Source organism: Anomaloglossus baeobatrachus, chromosome 2, assembly GCF_048569485.1.
Source record: "Anomaloglossus baeobatrachus isolate aAnoBae1 chromosome 2, aAnoBae1.hap1, whole genome shotgun sequence".
NCBI classification, from domain to species: domain Eukaryota; kingdom Metazoa; phylum Chordata; class Amphibia; order Anura; family Aromobatidae; genus Anomaloglossus; species Anomaloglossus baeobatrachus.
The window spans coordinates 765777443-765799392 of record NC_134354.1 but is presented as its reverse complement, the minus strand read 5'-3'; positions in this window follow the sequence as shown (position 1 = coordinate 765799392).

The following is a 21950-nucleotide window of genomic DNA, read 5'->3' as shown; positions in this document are numbered from 1 at the left end:
ATGTACAAGAATATAACTACTATAATACTGCCCCTATGTACAAGAATATAACTACTATAATACTGCCCCTATATACAAAAATATAACTACTATAATACTGCCCCCTAAGTACAAGAATATAACTGCTATAATACTGTTCCTATGTACAAGAATATAACTACTATAATACTGCCCCTATATACAAGAATATAACCACTATAATACTGCTCCTATGTACAAGAATGTAACTACTATAATACTGCCCCTATGTACAATAATATAACTGCTATAATACTGCTCCTATGTACAAGAATATAACTACTATAATACTGCCCCTATATACAAGAATATAACTGCTATAATACTGCTCCTATGTACAAGAATAGAACTACTATAATACTGCCCCTATATACAAGAATATAACTGCTATAATACTGCTCCTATGTACAAGAATATAACTACTATAATACTGCCCCTATGTACAAGAATATAACTACTATAATACTGCCCCTATGTACAAGAATATAACTACTATAATACTGCCCCCTATGTACAAGAATATAACTACTATAATACTGCCCCTATGTACAAGAATATAACTACTATAATACTGCCCCTATGTACAAGAATATAACTACTATAATACTGCTCCTATGTACAAGAATATAACTACTATAATACTGCCCCTATGTACAAGAATATAACTACTATAATACTGCCCCTATGTACAAGAATATAACTACTATAATACTGCCCCCTATGTCCAAGAATATAACTACTATAATGCTGCCCCTATATACAAAAATATAACTACTATAATACTGCCCCCTATGTACAAGAATATAACTGCTATAATACTGCTCCTATGTACAAGAATATAACTACTATAATACTGCCCCTATATACAAGAATATAACCACTATAATACTGCTCCTATGTACAAGAATATAACTACTATAATACTGCCCCTATGTACAAGAATATAACTACTATAATACTGCCCCTATGTACAAGAATATAACTACTATAATACTGCTCCTATGTGCAAGAATATAACTACTATAATACCACCCCTATGTACAAGAATATAACTACTATAATACTGCTCCTATGTACAAGAATGTAACTACTATAATACTGCTCCTATGTACAAGAATGTAACTACTATAATACTGCCCCTATATACAAGAATATAACCACTATAATACTGCTCCTATGTACAAGAATGTAACAACTATAGTACTGATCCTCTGTACAAGAATATATTTAGTATAATACTGCCCCTATGTACTAATATATGTATATATATATATATATATATATATATATATATATATATATATAATATTAGTATTATTATTTATTATTATAGCGCCATCGATTCCATGGCGCTTTACATGTGAAAGGGGTATACATAATAGGGACAAGTATTATTATTATTATTATTATTTATTTATAGAGCACCATTAATTCCATGGTGCTGTACATGAGAAGGGGGTTACATACAAAATACATATACAAGTTACAGTAGACAGACTAGTACAGAGGGAAGAGGGCCCTACCCTTGCGGGCTTACATTCTATAGGATCATCATAATGTATAATTGTAATAAGTACAATCATAAACAATACAAGACACACACAGGTATTTTTCTATATATATATATATATATATATATATATATATATATATATATATATATATATATATATATATATATATATATATATATATATAAAACTAATCTAATACTGTCCTACTAAAATATATTTTACACCAGTACAAATCAAACACTATTTTTTTTATTTTATTTATTATTTCCGGAATAAATACTTAAATATTTGTTATGGATTGTACTACTCTCGGGCTCACGATTTGTATGACTGGGCCGGTTGAGGTTGCTCTCTTCTGTTTCCCCAGATTTGCAGAGTCACATTCTTTTTTTTCTTTGCAGAAACAGGAATTGATTTGTTTATGAACATGTGCACTTTATAGTTATTTGCAATCAATTTTGTGTGTGAGGCTCCATTGTTTATAGAAGGCTGGTGGCAGGGGCACCTCCTTTTTCGGGGAGGGACACAACTGTCAATCACCCGTCTGGCTCAGCAGTTTAAAGGTCTGGAATTCCAGCTGTGCACCATTCACCACCAAACCCAGAGACTTGGCCTGGAAAACCCTGATTTCCCTAACTCACCGTGTAAACAATTAACTAAAAACCTGAAATAATAAATAGATGGAATGGTTTTGAAAGAGGAAAAGCGGGTACAGTATCCAGTCTAATTGATGGGTGAAGATTTGGGACCCAGACGCAGCTATGCAAATTGGTCTTTGTGGGAAAAAAAACATGGTATTGAAGCGGCACAGTATGGTGTAACTCGGGATTATTTGAGGTTTAAATCAGAGGAGGTTTAAAGGCCTCAATTTCATAGCTGGATCCCCTCTCCTACTGCGAAATAGCAGAACACGTGCTCACAAATGCCTGTCTTCATTACCAACTGGTCTAGTAATTCAGTTTACACCAAATTATTCATTAGAAAAGCCCTTGATGTGCTGTAGCCCCAGTGAGAATATATTTTCCTTTATTTTTTTATTTTGTTTTTTTTTCTTTAGATTGGCAAATTTTATTATCATGTTACATCTATATTTGTTATTATATATTTGTAATTTTTGTTAGATTGTATTCTGTTGCTAAATTATAATATATTTATATATATAGAGAAAGACATAAAAAATAAGAAAAATAAATAATATATATTTGTAATATTATTATTTATTATTTATATGTATACATACATCAATATACGGTACACTGTATATATATACATATATATAATAAAATATATATAATATATAATATATTTCTATTTTATTTTTTTATATTTTGTTATTATTATCTTTTATCTTTATTCTATATGTGTACATATGTAACTATATATATATATATTATATATATATACATAGTCAATATACACAATACATGATAACACAATAATACCTGGAGTATAAATAGAGGACCATTTCAAAAGGTCATCGATCACCCATGATTAAGCAATCGCAAATATTGCGAAACGTACGTCGGGTTCCATGGGAGATTCTCCTACCAGCTTGCTTCTTCCAGCACTGACACCCTGACTGGTAATATTCCTCACCGTTTTCCCCCTCTCCCATTGAGACATATATCATAGCCATGGTTGCGTCTTTAAACTTTCGGGAAGGCTGAGTGTGAACGGGTAGGAGGTGGTGCACTTATAGCACTGGTTTAAGCCCACCCACTGTACCTTTTGAAATTGTCCTCTATTTATACTCCAGGTATTATTGTGTTATCATGTACTGTGTATATTGACTATGTATGTTGTTTTGATGTATGTTTTTCTTCTGTGATAAATGTATATATATATATATATATATATATATATATATATACATACATATATATATATATATATATATATATATATATATATATATATATATATATATATGCACATATACATACAGAGACAGAGAGAGAGAAATAGAGATAAAAAAAATAAAAATAAATAACAATAATATAAATATAAAAATATATATATATATATATAAATTATTATTGTTTAGTTTATATGTATATATGTAAGATATATATTTCTATGTAATTCTTATATATTGTAATATTTGTTACATTTCTATATATATATATATTTCTATATATATATTTATATATATATATATATATATATATATATATATATATATATATATATATAAAGAGAGAGGAAAAAGTAAATACTATTATTAGTATTTAGTTTTTTTATAAATATATAAATATAAATATATAAATATATATATTTTTTTATATATATATATATATATATATATATATATTAATATTGTTGTTATTATTATTATTATTACTTGTCTATTATTTATTTTTTTTAAGTGTTACATCTATTACAAATTTTCCCAGTGCATAATGTCAATTTGTGTTTAATACCTTTATTTTTTTAGGTTGTTATATTTTTTTTATTTAAATTTACAATATTTTTTTATTGTATTTTTCATTTTTGTATTTAAAATTAAAAAATTAAAGTTTAAAAAAAATACAAAAAAAGGTTGTATGTATTCCAATTTTTCCCAGTGTATGATTTCCATAGTTTTTCATGTTATATATGATGTACTATGTTTCATGTTTAAAGTGATACAAATGTTGCATGTCTTGTATCAGATCCTGTCCTCTGTTTTTCTTGTGTTTGTTAATGAACTGGCGCACACACTACTTTTTTCTTTTTCGGGGGAAGGGGGGATTTTGAGTAATAAATGTAAAAAAAACTAATTAAAATACAAAAAAAAATTAACATGTAAATTAAGTTGTTTTTTAGTCTTCCTAAAGCCATGTATTTATCGCGGCCTGCGGCAGTAATATAATTGCAATAAAAGACCGGTTAAAAAAGGCAAAGGGGCAAATTTGCACCTAAACTTGCACCATAAACAGACACTATGCGGTTCTTAAACCCATGTATCTTTTCAGTTTACGCTGCAAATATTCATTGTAAAATGGAGCAGATTTTCCGCAAGCGCATGCACAGCAGAAAATTATTTCACTCCGTACGCAGTTAAAGCTTATACAGTATATCTCCAATATATCCAAGGATCTGTACACTTTAAATGTTCTAAAGTCTAAACTGCATAAATATTATAAAAATACTACTAATAATAATATCAATAATAATACTAATACTACTACTAATAATAATAATAATAATAATATCAATAATAATACTAGTAATAATAATAATATATTGTACATATTATTGTTATTATTAGTGTTATTATTTTCTTGTCTAAACTGCATAAATGTCATAACAAAAATATTTTCTAAATTTTCTAACGTCTAAACTGCATAAAAACAAAAAAATAAAAAGTATATAATATTAATAATAATACTATTTTCTAAAATCTAAACTACATAAATGTCCTAAGAAAATAAAAATAATTTAATAAAATTATATTCTACATTTTGTAAATCTAAACTACATAAATGTCATAAAAAAATAAAAATAAAATAATATATATTATTTATCATTAGTATATTGCACATTCAGTTAAATTGATCACAAATTATTTTTTTTCCCTTTTTAACCCTCACAATCCATTTAATAAAAATAATAAAGCTTTTGTGAAAATTATAATGCAATCCCTACAAATTACAATATAATACAATTAAAAGGTGTTTTAAAAAATAAAAAGTTATAACTTTTCTAAACTGTTACTTTTCTTCAAAAGTAAGTAAAGTATAGACTCTGACTTTACTTATACATTAAAAACACGTAAACATTATTTTTATTTTCTTGGTGTCTCTTTTTGCAAGAACGCTGCATGTTCTGGACGTGGCGCTTAGTTGTGGCCTCATAGACTTTATGGATTTTTAAAGGCAATTTAAAAAAACAAATATATTAAACAAAATGTGAATACTGGGCACAAGAAGGCACACAAAAAGACGAAAACATTCATCCATATTTAGAAAAATGCAAGTACATGGCTTTTGATACATTTATAAATACAGGCTAATCCCTGTGTGAATCTGGCCTCAGTCCGGGTAGGGTTAACTCCCCTCCAAAGGTGCCCGGATTATTGCTGCCATCCCAGGCGGAGGTCCGGATGGATTTTACTATGCAGTTAGTTCAGATCATTAGAGTGCGCTTGCTGAGTTTTTGGTTGCAGAAATTTTCTGCATCTGGTGGCAGAAAAATGCACCAAAAAACGCATGCATTTTTTGGTTCATTTTTGTCCCATGCGTTTTCTTAGTGAAATCATTGGCTGGAAGGGCAAAAAAAAAAGGATAAAAATACACCAAAAATTGACATACTGTCTCTTTTTTTCTGCACCCAAAGCTGCAAGGAAAAAAAAAGTAATGTGTGCACAGCAACTCAGAATTCTCATTGACTTAAGAATAGGCGTGCAGATTTAGGCAACAAACTGCAACCAAAAAAAAGCATAAAAAAATGCAGTGTGCGCACGGTGCCTTAGACCTGCAGCCATAATGCCACCTTCACACTCACTTTTTCTGTGGCAATTTGTGGTGCAGGTAAAAAAAAAGAGATTTTTCATGGTTTTTTTTCATCTGGTCACACATTTGACTTTTTTTTCGGTGTTTTTTTCTCTATGGAAACGGAATTTTGAAATAATAAAAATGCTTAAAACTTTACAAACACATATCTAAAAAGCCACAGAAAGACTCACTATCGGTAAATTGTTTTAGAGTTCCTCACTGACTTGCAGCTAAAATCTGTTTGCAAAACAAGCACAGAATAAATGCTGCACAAGTTGAAGCGTCCTAAAAGCGTGTGAATTTTTGTGGCCGAGTAGCCCTAGCCTAAAACGTACATGTCTTGAAGTGTGGTCACACTGAGTTTTTTATTTTTCAGCCATAATAATCCATGTTCTATAAGTGGCGTGACCAAGCTATTCCATGCACCTTACAACCCACTGATCCGTGCACCTTTCTATCTATAGTTCCCTGCACCTTCTCACCTACTGTTTCGTGCACCTTCCCACCTACAGTTCTGTGCACCTTCCCACCTACAGTTCTGTGCACCTTCCCACCTACAGTTCTGTGCACCATCCCACCTACAGTTCTGTGCACCTTCCCACCTACAGTTCTGTGCACCTTCCCACCTACAGTTCTGTGCACCTTCCCACCTACAGTTCTGTGCACCTTCCCACCTACAGTTCTGTGCACTTTCCCATCTATAGTTCCGTGCATCTTCCCACCCACAGTTCTGTGTACCTTCCCACCTACAGTTCTGTGCACCTTCCCACCTACAGTTCTGTGCACCTTCCCACCTACAGTTCTGTGCACCATCCCACCTACAGTTCTGTGCACCTTCCCACCTACAGTTCTGTGCACCTTCCCACCTACAGTTCTGTGCACCTTCCCACCTACAGTTCTGTGCACCTTCCCGTCTATAGTTCCGTGCATCTTCCCACCCACAGTTCTGTGTACCTTCCCACCTACAGTTCTGTGCACCTTCCCACCTAGAGTTCTTTGCACCTTCCCACCTACAGTTTTGTGCACTTTTCCATTTATAGTTTCATGCGCTTTCCCACCTACTGTTCCATGCACCTTCCCACCTACAGTTTCGTGCACCGTCCCACCTACAGTTCTGTGCACCTTCCCACCTACAGTTCTGTGCACCTTCCCACCTACAGTTCTGTGCACCTTCCCATCTATAGTTCCGGGCACCTTCCCACCCACAGTTCTGTGTACCTTCCCACCTACAGTTCTGTGCACCTTCCCACCTACAGTTCTGTGCACCTTCCCACCTACAGTTCTGTGCACCTTCCCACCTACAGTTCCCTGCACCTTCCCACCTTCAGTTCAGTGCACTTTCCCATCTATAGTTCTGTGCACCTTCCCAGCAACAGTTCCATGCACCTTCCCACCTACAGTTCCATGCACCTTCCCACCTACAGTTCTGTGCACCTTCCCATCTATAGTTCCGTGCACCTTCCCAGCAACAGTTCTGTGCACCTTCCCACCTACAGTTCCATGCACCTTCCCACCTACAGTTCAGTGCACTTTCCCATCTATAGTTCCGTGCACCTTCCCAGCAATAGTTACGTGCACCTTGCCACCTACAGTTCTGTGCACCTTCCCACCTACTGTTCCATGCACCTTCCCACCTAGAGTTCTGTGCACCTTCCCATCTACAGTTCTGTGCACTTTTCCATTTATAGTTTCATGCGCTTTCCCACCTACTGTTCCATGCACCTTCCCACCTACAGTTTCGTGCACCATCCCACCTACAGTTCTGTGCACCTTCCCACCTACAGTTCTGTGCACCTTCCCACCTACAGTTCTGTGCACCTTCCCACCTACAGTTCTGTGCACCTTCCCATCTATAGTTCCGTGCACCTTCCCACCCATAGTTCTGTGTACCTTCCCACCTACAGTTCTGTGCACCTTCCCATCTATAGTTCCGTGCACCTTCCCACCCACAGTTCTGTGTACCTTCCCACCTACAGTTCTGTGCACCTTCCCACCTACAGTTCTGTGCACCTTCCCACCTACAGTTCCCTGAACCTTCCCACCTTCAGTTCAGTGCAGTTTCCCATCTATAGTTCTGTGCACCTTCCCAGCAACAGTTCCGTGCACCTTCCCACCTACAGTTCCATGCACCTTCCCACCTACAGTTCTGTGCACCTTCCCATCTATAGTTCCGTACACCTTCCCAGCAACAGTTACGTGCACCTTGCCACCTACAGTTCAGTGCACCTTCCCACCTACAGTTCCATGCACCTTCCCACCTAGAGTTCTGTGCACCTTGCCACCTACAGTTCTGTGCACTTTTCCATTTAAAGTTTCATGCGCTTTCCCACCTACTGTTCCATGCACCTTCCCACCTACAGTTCTGTGCACCTTCCCATCTATAGTTTTATGCACCTTCCCACCTACTGTTCCGTGCGCCTTCCCACCTATAGTTCCATTCGCATTCCCACCTACAGTTCCGTGCACCTTCTCACCTACAGCATTGGTTGAGTTATATATGCAGCGGGATGGGCCTTTGTGGGTCGGGTCCTCTGTGTAAATTCCTACAGTTCCCTTCACCTTCTTCCCACCTACAGTTCTGTGCACCTTCCCATCTATAGTTCCCTGCACCTTCGCATCTACAGTTCCCTGCACCTTCGCATCTACAGTTCCCTGCACCTTCCCATCTACAGTTCCCTGCACCTTCCCATCTACAGTTCCCTGCACCTTCCCATCTACAGTTCCCTGCACCTTCCCATCTACAGTTCCGTGCACCTTCCCATCTACAGTTCCCTGCACCTTCCCATCTACAGTTCCCTGCACCTTCCCATCTACAGTTCCCTGCACCTTCCCATCTACAGTTCCGTGCACCTTCCCACCTACAGCATTGGTTGAGTGACGTGTGCAGTGGGACGGGCCTTTGTGGGACGAGTCCCCTGTGTAAATTCCTCCTCTGGCGTCTTCCTTCCTGGCTTGCCCCTTTTCTTTATATCAATTTCGTGCTTCGCCATTAGCGCTATTGTCAGCAGGTGCGCCTTGCTAGTGTAATGATGTCTTTCTTAAAATAGTGCTGTACCGCAATCTCTGGCACCATTTTGTTGAAGACACTGTGGAGAAGACAATGAGTGACATCAATGCATGTGCAAATGAAAAAAAGAAAAATCAAATCTGCGCATGCGCCGATGCCACTCATAGTCTTCCCCACAGTGTCTTCAATAAAATGGTGCCAGAGATGGCGGTACACACATGCACTGACACGTGGCATTTTAATGAAAACATCGTTAGACTAGCAATGCACATGCGGCGCCAACAGCGGTAATAGTGTCACAGCGCAAAATTGAAAGAAAGAAAAGGGGCAAGCTAGGAGGATGCCGGAGGGAGAATTTACACAGATAACCCAACCCACAACGGCCCGCACCGCTGCACACGTCAGTCACTGAATGCACCAATTTCTGGACCTTTATGAACATTTTTTTCTGCAATCAAAGAACCCATCTGAAAAGTGAAGGTATGATTTTAATCACAATGTTAGCGCCAGTATGGCACTGCCTGCACTTTATACGGGAAAATCCTGCTGGTTGGTTCCCTTTAAGGGTATGTTCCACAGGACATAAACACATATTTTCTACCCATATTATAGTGGCAGAGCTATAGAATTTAGGAATTATCGTGAACACACTGCAGAAAAAATCCTCAGCAGAACTTGAGCCCAAACCTTGTAAATTTCAGAAATACTTAGCATGTCAATACATAGGTCGTATTGCAAAAGGTAAAATAGGTACTAACGCACAATCTTGCAACGAGTGCCCATTTTCTGCTGCCAGAAACCCCTGTCGTTGGTATAAACTCTTAAAAACTTAAAGAAGTGGTTCACCCATATTTTTTATTGTCTAGATCTATATTATATTGAGAAACAATGTTTCTCTCAAATACCTTATGTTGGAAATAGTCCCTGTGAGAGGCCCTATTGCGGACCACTGTTCCCCATTGCCTGACCCCCGGGCTCCGTGACCTCGGGAATCCGGTGACGTCACGTCAAGTTCGTGGTACACCGCAGCCGGCCCCGGTCTTCCTGAGTCACCTGACTGTGGGCGGTGTTTTACCGCTCGTCACAGCCCATCAGCTCCCTCCTCCCTCACAGCAGAGCGCTGCAAGCAGGAGACACTGGGCTGTGACGAGCGGTGAAACACCGCCCACAGTCAGGTGACTCAGGAAGACCGGGGCCGGCCACAGGGATGTGACGTGATTTGGAACTTGACGTGACGTCATCAGATCCCCGAGGTCACGGAGCCCAGGGGACACGGAGCGGGGAACAGCGGTCCACAACAGCGCCTCTCACAGGCACTATTGCCAAGACAAGGTATTTGAGAGAAACATAGTTTCTCAATATAATATCGAACTAGACAATAAAAATATGGGTGAACCACTTCTTTACGTTTTTAAGGGTTTATACCAACGCCAGGGGTTTCTGGCAGCGGAAAATGTGCACCAAATTTCATTGCAAGGTTTTGCATTAGTACCTATTTTACCTTTTGCAATACGAACTATGTATTGACATGCTGCGTATTTCTGAAATCTACAAGGTTTGGTTTTACAATGTTTCTCAATATAATATCGATCTAGAAAATAAAAAATATGAGTGATCCACCCCTTTAAGAAGTGAGGAATTTAAATAAAAAAATAATGGTTATTTCACATCGACGGACCATGCGACACACATCTGTCAAGAATAAAAAAATGTAAAAAAAAGTCTAATTTTCTTTTTAGATTCTTTTAGAAATGTTCTCATCAATTTTTCTACAAAAATACACCAATATAATAATGTAACCCTTGAATATTACACTAAACCATTTTTATTTGATGCAGTCTCCGCAACCACGTAAATTCTAGAATGCATAATAATATTAATGATAAATGCAAAAAAAAAAAAAAATAACCATCAGGCAGGTAGGGGAGCAGAGTGTGCGCCTGTTCCCTGTGCACAGTTTTGATCCCTGTGTGTGTTTGTGTGTGTTCACAGGTCCTCCCTTACATTGTTCATCTGCTTCATCAACCCCTATTGAACAAACCCCCTCCCCTCCCCCTACCCCAGGAGCCAATGGTTGCCAGAGGAGGCTGATAGGCCAGCCAGCCCAGCACTCACAGTCTGGAGATTTTGCACACAATTCACTCTTAGTTAAAAGTGGTTCTGCAAACCTGGGAGTCTCAGCTAATGGTGAGTGCTGCTCATGCATTTATTTCCTCCTCTCTGCTGCTGTAAGAATGCATTAGATGCAGAAATGTCCACAGCTCCTGATCCCTGTGTGTATTGCATTGTCTGCAGCATGTCCATGTATATACAGAGCCAGGCAGGGATTCCCTTGTGCTGTGTGGCTGCAGGCAGAGCATGGTATACTGCTCCTGTATGTTTCTGCTGCTGCAGAATTGCTACATTTGTGATGTTTCTGGTGCTTTAGCCCTTTGGGGTTTTTGTTGCACTTATTTTGGATACAGTTTTGCTTTCCAGTATTTTCTGATTGATATGCAATGATTGAGCAGACTCTATATTTAATAAACACAAATAAACAAAAATAGATTCTTTTGAATACATTGTATCCAGTACAGCTTGGATTTTGGATACAGTTTTGCTTTCCAGTGTTGTCTGATTCATGTGCAATGATTGAGTGGACTCTATGTACTCATTTATTAAATACTGTTTCTTTTGAATATATTGTGTCCACTGCAGCTAGGATTTTTGGATACAGTTTTGCTTTCCAGTATTGTCTAATATGCAATGATTGAGCAGACTATATATTTTGTATTGATTCTTTTGAATACATTGTATCCAGTACAGCTTGGATTTTGGATACAGTTTTGCTTTCCAGTATTGTCTAATATGCAATGATTGAGCAGACTATATATTTTTGTATTGATTCTTTTGAATACATTTGTATCCAGTACAGGTTGGATTTTGGATACAGTTTTGCTTTCCAGTATTGTCTGATTGATATGCAATGATTGAGTAAACTCTATGTACTTAAATACTGTTTCTTTTGAATACATTGTATCCAGTGCAGCCAGGATTTTGGATACAGTTTTGCTTTCCAGTATTGTCTAATATGCAATGATTGAGCAGACTATATATATTTTTGTATTGATTATTTTGAATACATTGTATCCAATGCAGCTAGGATTTTTGGATACAGTTTTTTGCTTTCCAGTATTTTCTGATTGATATCCAATGATTGAGCAGACTGTTATTTTTTGTTTTATTTGTATTTATTTATTAAACATTGATTCTTTTGAATACATTGTATCCAGTGCAGCCAGGATTAACCCTTGTGGAACAAACTATTAACTTAGATACCAGATTTTGTTATTTTTGTAGCATAATGTTACCTCTCTTGGTTGTCTTACTGTTTGTATCTGGTGACTCTCTTATCTTTTTAGATGTAGCAAATGATTGTTTGTTTTCTCCTGGTGCTTGTAGTCCACTTTGGATAAATGGGTGGGTATGTATGTATGTAGTTCTGGGTATTGGAATTTTATGTGCTATGCAAATTATGCTGTATCTGTGTGGTTTACATATCGTTAACCCTTTTAGATGCAAAAAAAAAAAAGCAATCCTGTATTAGCTTGAGAATCAGACTTCAATATTGGACGTGATGGTTAAATTGCAAGAGAGATTACGTCCAGATGTAGCGGTGCTGAAATTGTCTATGAACTCTCTTGAGGTTAGTGATGCTTTTTATGTTCCTGCAGTTCTACGTAAAAACAGACAAACTGCAGTCCTATGTAAAACTTTAGTCACTGCAGACAAATGGTCTGCAGCACCTGATAAATCGAGCTCCACTACATCTCTGTTACATATAAAGTACAGGCAGAGGGAGACATTCCCTTTCTTTATGTAAGCAGCGTTCTAGGCACCCCAAGTGTGTTTTATTGTCCTGTACTGCTATAGCAGAGCTGAATATTGCGCAATAGTTTACTATTTGTGCCTTTTTACATAGGACTTCTAGTTTACAAAGAGTTAGAGTAGTGTGATACAGCAGAACTGACTTCACAGGGGCTGTATGTGAATGTACTACTCAGTGGGATTACATTGCTTCTTGTGCTTCTACAGCACATGTGCTCACTTTGTTTATATAGCTCATGTTCAGTTAACCCATGCGGATATAAACTGGTGTTTGGCATTCTTTGTGAACATTAGGCTGAAACCTCACTACTATGTGGGTTGTGGACATTGTCTAGATGGGTTGGTAAAAAAAAAACAAAAATATTTTACAACTCGGATCAATTACATTTTTTAATAGTGGGTCCCGCCATGGGTGCTGACTCTAGGCCATAGACCTGAGGACCTCAATTTCTTCAGTCACTTCCTGCACACTGAGACATGTTGTGAATTGCCTTTATAACCTAAAGCCTATGTTGGACTTAAGGCTATGCTCACACACTGCATCTTTTCTAACCACAAAGATGCAACGTTTTTGGCCCCAAAAAAACACCCGTGGCAAAAGCACATAAAAAAGGCGCGCGTTTTACCGCATTTTGCCCAATGCGTTTTTTTTAAGTCAAATCTATTGACTGGAAGGGCTTAAAAATGCTGAAAAAATGCAAACAGAATTGACATGCTGCATTTTGGCTGCATCTTCAAAAACGCAGCCAAAAAAAAATGCAGTGTGCGGACAGCAAAATAGAAATCTCATAGACTAAGCTGGGAGAAGGAAATGCATGCATTTAGGTGCATCTTTGTGACCTAAAAAAATGCACGAAAAGCACAGTAAAATATGAACTGTGTTAACATAGCCTTAAGGCCGCTTTACACGCTACGACATTGCTAATGCGATGTCGTTTGGGTCATGGATTTTGTGACGCACATCCGGACGCATTAGCGATGTCGTTGTGTGTGACACCTATGAGCGATTTTGAATCATTGCAAAACTTTTCAAAATCACTCATCGGTGACATCACCCCTCATTCTCGATTATCGTTGCTGCTGCAGTAACGATGTAGTTCGTCGTTTCTGCGGCAGCACACATCGCTACGTGTAACACCGCAGGAACGAGGAACCTCTCCTTACCTGCGTCCCGCCCGCAATGCGGAAGGAAGGAGGTGGGTGGGATGTTACGGTCCCGCTCATCTCCGCCCCTCCGCTTCTATTGGGTGGCCGCTTAGAGACGTCGCTGTGACGCCACATGATCCGCCCCTTAGAAAGGAGGCGGTTCGCCGGTCACAGCGACGTCGCTAGGCAGGTAAGTAGTGTGACGGGTCTGGGCGCTGTTGTGCGCTACGGGCAGCGATTTGCCTTGTCGGACAACTGATGGGGGCAGGTACCCACGCTAGCGATATCGGTACCGATATCGCAGCCTAAAGGCCACTTTACACGCTATGTTCACACGTGGCATCTTTTTGCCAGTGCGGCAAAAATGCAACAAAAAGGCACTGCGTTTTGCCCAATGCATTTTTAAGTCAAATGTATTGACTTTGAAGGGCTCCAAAACACTGCAGAAATAATTGACATGCTGCATCTTCAAAGATGCAGTGTGCTGACAGCAAAATCGAAATCTCATAGACTTTGATGGGAGAAGGAAATGCATGCATTTAGGTGCATCTTTGTGACCAAAAAACAAAGATGCCCTGTGTGAACATAGCCTTAGTATTTCTAGTAAAGATAATAATCTGATTCCCTGGAGAAGGTTTGGTACCCATGGCGGGACCTAATTGAGTGATAAATGAAATGCTCCCTTCTAAATACTATAGCTAACCTGTTGTCGTTATTTTGGATTAGTAAGTTCTAGCTAATATTAGACCACATGGATATAGCTATAGAATAAGCGATGACTCGTTGGATTAGTATGACTATGTATATAAATGCTTTCATATCTGAGAAATTAAAAATCTCAGTCTGTTCTCAGCTGGTGTTACATAATGTCCTTTATACTCACTAAACTTTCTGGAATGGATGAAGTCTGTTATGACATTTTTAAGTGGTTATCTGAAGGTTTTTGCATTGCAGAAATGTCACATTCATTTGGTATTAAGAATTTTTTTTTTCTTTTTTCTTAGCACAAAAAATTTAATTGGCGTTTTGTACGTCTGTGCAAATGTTAGGTGTGTTTTAATATGATGAAATGATTAACATTTCGCGCCGCTGATGGTATTTCTGTGGAAGGATCTGTTTACTTTTTTTTTTTTTTTTTTCGAGTGTAGGGTCACGCTCCGGGCCCCGCTTGCTTCAGGAGAGGTTGGTTAATTGAAAGGTGATATTTTTACTTTTTTTTTTTTTTTTTTTGTTTATCGTGTTTTTGTACTACAGAGATAATGTTCTAATTAAAATTTTAATCCCTACGATGCTGTTTTTGGCTTCATTCTTGGACTGGTTAATCGGGAAAAAATATACTTTTTTTTTTTTTTTTTAACTATTATATTTTTGCGCATAAAATTACTAATTGTTCCAATGCCGCTCTGGAAATATCACCTCCCACTAAGAATAGGCGATAATTACTGCGCTAAACAATAACTGCCAAACAAAAGAGATTATTGTGCAGTAAATGCTAATTACTTGATTTGTAGGAATTTTTCTTTATTTTCTGTTACTTTTTTTGCCTTTTTGCTGTCAGGAGCTTCTGTCTATGACAGGATGCGGTGACACCTGAAGACATGCAAATAGAGGCAGCTTTTTAGGCCTGCAAAGCCCAGGCACTGTCATTTAAGGCTTTGCCTAGAAGAATAGCTTCAATACATGGCCATTCACTAAACCCATTCAGTAGTTTCTATGGTATGCAACCTTTTAACCCCTTCCCCTCCTCCTCCGCCTCCTCCTTTCCAATGGAGGTGCTGGCAGGACTGAAGTGTGGGCAGATACCCATCAAGTCAGTAGGGGTGTTACTGAAGACTGACCACACATTAAGGCTATGTGCGCACGCTAAGTATTTGGTTGCAGAAATTTCTGCATCTCTTAGCAGAAAAAAGTGGGGGTTTTTAAGTGTTTTTCTGTGTATTTTGGAATGCAAAAACGCTGTAAGGGTCTATGCACACACTGCTTTTTTTTTTGCTGTGTTTTTGCTGCTTTTTTGGGTGCAGAAAAAGCAGCATGTCACTTTTCTGTTTTGTTTTGTTTTTTTTTAATGCCTTTTTCGGCCAGAGGTGCAGAAATGATCTGCAGTGTGTGCACATAAGCTAAAAATTGACATGCTAAAGTTTTTTTTTTTTTATTTCTGCACCAAATCTGTTAAGGAAAAATAAGCAACATCACAAAACTTTAGGATTCTCATTGACTTTTGTGACAAAACCGCATAAAAAAAAAAAACGCATAAGAAAACCTTGAGAAAAACGCACTATGCGCATATATCCCAAAGTGGATGGGTAGTTTTTAAATGATCACATTAGTTATCTTTTATATTTACATTCTCCCCCAATCAGACTGGGGTACTAGAGGATAGGGATGAACGAAACTGAAGGGTAAAGTTTGAGGTTTGTACAAGACACCAGATGTCCGGGGGATCATATCCAAAAAAGTATGGATGTTGGTCATATGCTAATAAAGTTTGTTGAAAGGCTGCAGCAGAGCAGGAGAGACAGGACAGAAGTTCGGGTTCCCATTGACTTTTATATGGGGTTCAATGTCCAGGTCCTGAGCTGAATATTTAACAAAGTTATGCCCAAACTTCCACTGGTTGCACTCATCCCTACTAGTGGATGCTCCTATAGATCCAGGTTTTAACACAGTAGTTAGTGCCAATGGGAAACAGAAAAAAAGTCCATTTGGATGAGACTTGTAACAATCAGTTATCACTAGCGGCAGTTTTTTTAAAACTTTTTTTTTTTTTTTGGGGGGGGATTAAGTCACAGAAAATTACTGTATGAGCCCTCGATATCACTTATGTGCCGGGCCAGCAGCGGATCGAACCGCTCAGATCCGGGGGTAGTGTCAGTTCGTGGCTCGAGGGTCTCCGGACCCGGGGGCTTAGGGGCCACACTCAAATGTAAAAGGGAGTATTTACAGGGGATTTGATATATAGTTCATGACGCCTCCCGTGGTGTACGGTAATTGGGAGTGCCGCCGCTGCCGTTGGGCGTACCCGGGGTGATGGAGTGGGGCAGCAAGATGACATTACCCTCCGGGTAGGGACAGGCGCCGGGACTCTGGTTGGTGATGCGGGGACGCAGTGCAGGGTTCAGTTTGGTACTCATTCAGCAATTAAGCAGACGCTGACAACAGGGTAAACAAAGTTTCTGAATGCCGTTGCCTCTCAAGGGGAACTCGTCCGGGTTCCGTCCCCTGCAGCACTGTCTGGTGGTCTGTGACCTACCTCCTGGCACTAAGTTTTAGATTGTCCGTTTTGCCCAGTAGTTTGGAGCTTTCTGGGCCCCGCTCCCCACTGTGACTAAGAGGAGGAGCCTGCTCTCAGGGCTCATGCTTGGGATTTCAGTGAGCTGCTTGTTAGGAAAGCCCTATCCCCCCTTGTTGCGCTAGTGCCCCAATTCTGGAGCTGGTGTGAACAGTACATAAAGGGCGCGTTCTCAGGTTAATTGCCGGGTTGCCTGAAGCTTCTCCCCGACCTAAGGTCCGTGTACCCTGTCGTGCCTTCGGTCCCAGCCCGGTGATAGGACCAGGCTGCCGGCTGTCGTCCTCGACGGGTCCCAGGCACCTAGCCGCAATCCCCTGCAACCGGGGGTCCGACTCCTCTAGGTCCAGACCACCGTCTGCGACCAAGTTTTCCTCTCCCCTGGGAGCTCCAACTCCAAGCTTCCTCAGAGAATCTCATAGCTAGAGGGTTACTACTCGACTGACTTGACACCTCCCACCTCCCTGTCTGACCCCCTAGGTGGGCGGCCCTATTCCTGCTTCAGCAGCCCACTGGTGTGCCTGACAGGTGTGGTGCAAAGTGTATATAGGATTTGTGAATGCTGATGGAGGCAGTACTGCAGGATGGAGACCCAGAACCATGGGGGGTTGAATACTGCACAGGGAGGGCAGTTTGTGTAGTACCCTGTGACGACCTGAATAGTCCAGGGGCGTCACATTTACACTGGTGGCAGTGGCGTAACTAGAGTTTAATGGGCCTCAATGCAAACTTTGGTCCTAGGGCCCCCCTTGGGGTACAAGATAAATATGCTGACACTTGGCTCTTTCCCTCAGCACCCAGCTTTCCCATACTCTGATATCCCAATATAATGTCTGATATTATAATGCACCCCCAAAGTTCTTCATATATTATAATGCATGCCCCCATAATTATCCATATATTATAATGCACCTCCATATTCCTCTATAGCATTATTACATTATTAGGCGCCCCCATATAGTATTATGCAATTCCCATCTAGTAGCATGCAGCCCCATAGGCCACAGTGATTATATACACACTCGCTTCTCCTTGTTCCTCCTCTGCTCCGGTCTCCTCAGCTTGTTTACTGTTCTACCGCAATGCACAGTTGCGCGCAGTAATGACGTCATCGCGCTCCCCTGTGCTGAGCTGTCAGACCCCTGTAGACACAGCGGGGAGAATGATGAGAGAGGGTGCGCACCGCTTACACTCTCATCATTGCTTTCAATTGTATCGGAATCTGCAATGCTGATACAATTGAACGGGCAAACCTCAGCTGGGGGCCCGGTGGTTATGTGGCCTGCCATCATTGGTGGTACTCCACTCGCTGAGGTCCCCGGGCCCCCTAAACCCCCGGACCCGGTCACGATGGCGACTCCTGCGACCGCGATCGTTCCGCCCCTGCCTGGTGGGTCCAAAGAAACCCATAGAAAATAAGTGTTGTGACCAAGGAGCATTGTGTCAAAATTAAGAAATCGTCTTCTGGTTACTCAGATATTAAAAGTTTATAGTGTTATACTGTTTTTTGTTTTTTTTTTTGTGTGGGGGGGGGGTTATTTTTTATTTTTCCATACAATTTCTATTCAAGAATAGCCTTGAACGCTGCCCTCTAATGTATAGACTTTATAGGGGGCATGTGATGGGGGAGGGGGATCTATGGCATCTATATGTCTGTGGGCAGCTTTATGGTCGGGTTATCTTGTCCGCTCTGTTTACTCAGGATATCACAAATCGTCTGTCTTTTCCTGTGCAAACAATCCTAAAGTGAGCCCAAACCTCGGCTCTCCGGCTTTATGGAGTCTCGGGCAGTGGAGAGCCATGCAGATGTGTTCACACACTTGTAAGTTTATATGGCGGCCATTTGTCGGTGCCTGGTGACAAGACGTTTTATGAAGTTGACTCATAGTTCATTGTGACAAAGTGTCATTCACAGGGCTATTATGTTTAATGTAGGCTTGAAAAAGAAGGAAATCCAGTCCATTTCACGTCCTTCTGTCTATGCAAGAGTTATTCCCGTCACAATAGATATTAATGACACTATATTATATGGTACGGAACTGCTATAATACTGCTAAACACTAAAATATTCCCTATCCTCTGAGAAAGCCCTCTACTGGTTACTGCACTGTAAGTGACATCACAAGAGTGGGCAAATGAGAGCGACTACTACTATAATACTGCCCCCTATGTACAAGAATATAACTACTATAATACTGCCCCTATATGCAAGAATATAACTACTATAATACTGCCCCTATGTACAAGAATATAACTACTATAATACTGCCCCTATGTACAAGAATATAACTACTATAATACTGCCCCTATGTACAAGAATATAACTACTACAATACTGCCCCTATGTACAAGATTATAACTACTATAATACTGCTCCTATGTACAAGAATATATCTACTATAATACTGCCCCTATATACAAGATTAGAACTACTATAATATTACCCCCCCCTGTATGGTAATATAACTACTATAATACTGCCCCCTATGTACAAGAATATAACTACTATAATACTGCCCCTATGTACAAGAATATAACTACTATAATACTGCTCCCTATGTACAAGAATATAACTACTATAATACTGCCCCTATGTACAAGAATATAACTACTATAATACTGCTCCTATGTACAAGAATATAACTACTATAATACTGCCCCTATGTACAAGAATATAACTACTATAATACTGCCCCTATGTACAAGAATATATCTACTATAATACTGGCCTCTATATACAAGATTAGAACTACTATAATATTACCCCCCCCCCCCCCCTGTATGGTAATATAACTACTATAATACTGCCCCCTATATACAAGAATATAACTACTATAATACTGCCCCTATGTACAAGAATATAACTACTATAATACTGCCCCTATGTACAAGAATATAACTACTATAATACTGCTCCCTATGTACAAGAATATAACTACTATAATACTGCCCCTATGTACAAGAATATAACTACTATAATACTGCCCCTATGTACGGGAATAGAACTACTATAATTCTGCTCCTTATGTACAAGAATATAACTACTATAATACTGCCCCTATGTACAAGAATATAACTACTATAATACTGCCCCTATGTACGGGAATAGAACTACTATAATTCTGCTCCTATGTATAAGAATTGAGAAGCTATTTACATTATTTGTAATTAGTTGTAGGTTTCTTTTCAATCTTTATTTCTATTGAGTATAGGGCTAATCATCCTCAGTTACTGAACACTCTATTAGGATTGTAGATGATCCTCCATCCTCTGCATTTTGCTGATGACATGAAAGGTTATGGCCTGCAGTCTATGGTGGTCTCCAGTCGATATTCTATTATTGATGGCCTAGGAAGCTAGTAAAACCCTTGGCTCTTAATATGTCGGGTTATTTACACTCGCTGCTTAGTGCTTGTGGTTTTAGACACTTTACTTTTTCCCTAGGGAGCTTCATTTGTGTTAAAAATGTGCAGGTTGGTAGTAAATATGTCCCACACAGAGACATGGAGTCTGGGGTCTCTCTCCTGAGTTCCTTCCGTGGTCGAATGAGAAATGCAGGTAAAAAAAATGTATGACCTATTGTGACCTTTTGAGGTGTCACCATCCATAGGTTAGGGGTGACTTCTCATGTCAGGAGGAGGATTTGGCTAATCCATGGGTTAGAACCACAAAGCAACTCTGCCACTTAAGGTTCTTCCACCATCTTTAACTGGATTATAAGGGTTTTTGTAAGGAAGATGCCTCTCTGGTTGGATTTGGAGAAGACAATGACAACCTCCAATCAATTGTCTTTTTTACAGATCCCAACATGAGCTACTTAATAAGTTTGACAATTTAAGATCCTTAGAAAATGGGTCAACAGAGGAACATTGGGTTGTATTTTTTTGTGGGTATGGTTTGTTTAGTCCTCTGTGAAATAATTGTCATCATTTATGACCAAGTCTCCATGTAGGATGGAGAGGGCTTAAAAGGTATCAAAGAGCTTGAACCTTCTTCTCACCATTCCTGGTGTCCAAGTAAGGTTGGACAGATATGTCAGTGAATACGAGAGGTGGCAAGATGGACACCCCCCCCCCTCCCCCCCTCACGGAAAAAAAAAAGATTTTAAGAAATTTCTTTTTTGAGAAGTTTTAATCTAAGACATTTTTCCACCCCCATTTTGTATTTTGTGGCTAGTGCTGAGCGCGCGTGCTCTCCACTGCTCATTACTCGATCGAGCATCGGGAGGGTTCGTGCACAACTTGAGTACCGAGAATAATGCAAATCAATGGGAAACTCGAGCATTTTAAAACCCCCATGCTCGATTGAGTAATGAGCAGTGGTGAGCTCGCTCACTCATCACTAATTGTCTTTTTTTTTTTTTTTTTTCCATCGGACATGTTTATCGTTGCAAGCTTTTGATCTTTTATGCGTTTGGATAAAAAGGAACTGGCAGCCGTTTCCAAAGAGCAAGTGGCCGGCCGATCGTGGAGGTACTGCTCCATGGAGCCCCTGCAGTCTGCTGCTATTTGGACAGCGTTGAGTAAATGGGCATTGAAATTTTTGGTTGCCCATAATCTCCCAGCTAGTCAACATGAACATTTGTGATTGGAGTTTATTGTAGGGATGTCTATGGATGCTGGAAGTTCAGTTCTGTT